We start from the raw sequence: 3,990 nt of genomic DNA on the forward strand, positions 1-3,990 counted from the left end.
AGGTTGGCCCCCCTGGCCCGGGGCGCCATCGGCTCGTACCAGACAGGCTTCATGAAGGGCAGGTCGACCATGGACCAGATACTGGTACTCCGCCAAATCCTGGCGTACCGGGAGGAGCGGGGCTTGGACACCTTAACGTGCTGTTCGTGGACTTCACAAAGGCCTACGACAGCATCCACCGGCCGTCCCTGTACGCCCAGCTGGCGGCCATCGACACTCCAAGGAAGTTGCTCGAGCTCGTCCAGCTGTCACACGAAGGCGCGGCCTGCGCGGTGCGCGTTCGCGGTGAGCTCTCGCCGTTCTTCCCCGTCGACTCCGGGCTCAAACAAGGCGAGCCCATCGCCCCGATGCTTTTCAACGTGGCACTGGAGGGAGCCGCCGGGGAGCTGCACGAAGAGCAACAACACCCAGAGCTGCTGGAACGACCCGTGCACCTTGTGTTCAATGCAAAGACAGGAGAGTTCAGTGGTTTCACCCACATAGAAGAAATTGAGGAGGAAATAAAAAGGATGGATGAAGATACGCCTTCACTGAAGAGAGAAACTGCAAAGCATATGCAGACTTTCATGGCAAAATCCATCTGTGGCAGGAGGACCTTGAAGACCACTGTGGCAGCTTATGGGACAACAAGCGAGGGGTACCTCACTTCGTCTAGTCAGTGTACACCCCTGACTCCAGTCACTGCCTTGTTTCAGTCTAGTCACTGAAAAAGTCGGCAAAACCACGTAAATTTGTCCCAATTTTAGTATTTTTGCAACGCATTTCGTGATATTTTCAGTCTAGTCAAAGTGGAAATTGAGTATAGTCACCAGTCAGTGTACACCTGTTTTCGAAGTGAGGTACCCCTCGACAACAAGTGTCACTTGCGACATACTCTGCCCAAGAGCGTGGGATGTCATCAAGCACATGGAGTTCAGTGGGCTGAAGGGGTTGTGCATCATAGCAGATGGAGCCTTCTCTAATGGATCCTTTTTTGCTACGTGTGCCGAACCCTGTGAAAAGAGGAAATGGGGTTACAAGACTCTGAACATTTACTCTGAAGATCTTCGATCACTTATCTATCTGACGTGCCCCACCTTAAAAAAACCACGAGGAACTGCATGTGCAGCAGAACGCAGAAATTGTGGAAGAATGGGAAGTACCTTTTGTGAAAGTTTCTGATACAGGTTTATGAGTCCCCATAGCAGGACACACAACGAGCAACATGCAACTAACTCAGGACCAAATCTACCCAAACAGCTTCACAAAGATGCGGGTCTGTAATGCTATGCAGGTTCTCTGTTCCACAACCTCTGATGCCTTGGAAGAAATGCAGGATCCCAACATGACTGAATTCATCTAGCTGGTGCGGCTTGTTGACAGGGCAACTGATTGTTTGAATGGCAGCAGCAAAATGGAAGCAAAATTAAAAATAAAGCCAGATAGAGCTCCATACACTGACCCCGACGACCCCGTCTGAAATTCTTTAGCCAGGGTTTCCTAAATTTCTTTGAAGACTGGGAACAGGATGCTTAAAGAAGACCAGGAAGATACAGTGCTAGTGACAGGAAATACATGCAGCTCAGTGAGGAAACTCTGGCTGGCATAGAAATCACCGTCAAGTCATGTGTTGAAATGGTCCAATGGCTCCTGCAAAATGGAATAGAGTACATCAATCCTAGAAATTTGTGTCAAGATGACTTGGAATTGTACTTCGGCAAACACAGAAGGTGGAATGGCAAGAATGATAACCCAGATATGAATCAATTTTTGCTAAAGGACACCCCCTGGTCAAGGCCACTAAAATGTGATTTCGGTCGGGGCAGGGTGCGCACAATGACGGGCCATGCCCAACTCAAGGTGTAAGTCAAGTATAGTCGAGCGAGCAAAGGTGACCTTTGGCGACCGTTGGAAAAGCGGCGGCTGACCGAACCTTCCAGTACCTGCCTTTTTTCACGGGCTGTTCTCAATTGAAACATGTCCTACTTGAACTTGATACAAATAAAATTAAATGAATTTTCGGGGTTCGTTTTCTCTCTGTAATTACGTTACTTTACCCCAACTTTAGCGACGTGCGACAGCCTTGCGACAAGTTGCTGCTGACTAAATCTTACCACTCCCCCATCACACACTACGCTGAGTTGTTTCGTGGTTTCGCGCGGTTGTGTCTGTTGTGGCGTAGTATTTTCGTATTATTTTTCGTATTATTGTTATTGCTAATAATCGGAAATCCCCATAATGGGTGATGATGAGGTGCTGTACGCAGAGGGTGACGGAGATGTGGACACTGAGTTAGACGATGCGGATTACCTCAATTCTTTAGAATTAGTGAGGTTAGTAGAGAACACTCCCGCTGTGTGGGATACTCGTCATTCAGACTATTGCAAAAATAAGAATGACAAGATGCTGTTATGGACCAGCATTGGAACAACCCTCACAGCGGAACTTGATGGTAAGTTATGAATATTGAATTTAGTCCCATGCAAACGTGTCCTTGTTCCTCACTTGTAACGGAGTTTTCTTTCAGGCGAAGCAGCGCAAACAAAATTCAAGCACCTCCGCACCACGTTCTGCAGACTCAATAAAAAGATAAAAGCATCAGAACCAAAGTCAGGGGCGTCTGCAGAGGGCCGTCGGCCAGCCAGTCGACCAGCCAGGCGGGGAGCGCGACGAGCGGCACGCAGGGCAGGCAGCCCTTCAGGCTGCTGTACGGCCGCAGGAGGGCCGAGACCCTGAATGCGCAGACCTGCCCGGACAAGGACAGGCTGTCCACGTCGCCGTCGCAGTCCCACTCGGGGTCCGCGCTGTCGCTGCTCGGCGGCAAGGTGAGCTTCGCGAGGAAGGCGCGGTGCGTCGACGTCGTGCTCAGCTCGACCAGCGCTTGACATACTTTTCGCCTTTTTTCGCCAGATCGCCTCGGGACTCATCTCCGCGGGACTGGGCCCTCATCCTGTCCACCCCGGGAGGCAGCGAGGCTGAGGACAACGACGTGGACGATGACGCGGACGACGGCGCGGACGTGCTGCCCGCGGCGGACCTTCCGAGCATCGCGGGCATCGCCGGCATCGCGGGGGCCGACAGCTCCAGGGCGGCGCTGGACCGGCGGAGAGAGTCGGCCGTGTCCGTGGCCTCGGTGGCCTCCGGCATCTACGAGGAGATCTCAGAGTGCGGGACCGCGCTCGCCGCCGAGGCCGTGTACGAGAACGCGGCAGCGACCGCGCTGTTCCGGCGGGCGTCCAACGGCCTCGAGAACCACTACGAGGATCCCTCCTTGCTGCGCACCCCGCGACCCGAGCGGGGCGCTGCGGACGCGGAGGGCCTCCCCGATGACGACGGACACGCCGCGCCCCCGCCACTGCCGCCGCGGCAAAACCTCACCCCTATCAGCGAGCTGCTGACGAGGGCCAGGGCGCCGGACGCCGGCGTGGACGCCGACGGCTACGTGCAGATGGGGCTCGTCAGGTCCATGGTCAAGAACGCGGCGGCCAAGGCCAACCCGCCGTTCGAGTTCCTCTGCGCGGCCAAGTGCGCGCCTGGTCCCACCCTGGCCATGGCTGCCGTGGCCAGCGACACCGAGCCCATCTACCTATCTTCAAAAAAGGGGAGTGACCAACTGAAAAATTTTATGTCAGATTTGGATAGATCTTGACGAGATCTTTTCAACGAATGGTCGGAACGTAGGTTTTTGGCCTGGCTTTGACCTTTTAAGGGCCGTCAAATGTTAAAAACGACTCTGACACCTGTCGGATTACAAGGACAGGCCCCGAAACGAGGTGGACGCCTGGGATACGCGCTGACGCCTGGGAGGCGCTAAGGATGTGCCTTGACGCCAGGTGGACGCCAAAGATGCGCCCCGATGCTAGGTGGACGCCAAGTATACGCCCCGATGCTAGGTGGACGCCAAGGATACGCCGCGACGCTAGGTGGACGCCAAGGATACGCCCCGACGCTAGGTGGACGCAGGGGGCGGTAACACCGTAAAGCAGGAGTGAGGCGAAGCTCTCGCTCCGT

This window comes from Thrips palmi, unplaced genomic scaffold (assembly GCF_012932325.1).
Source record: "Thrips palmi isolate BJ-2018 unplaced genomic scaffold, TpBJ-2018v1 HiC_scaffold_19, whole genome shotgun sequence".
Taxonomy (NCBI): Eukaryota; Metazoa; Arthropoda; class Insecta; order Thysanoptera; family Thripidae; genus Thrips; species Thrips palmi.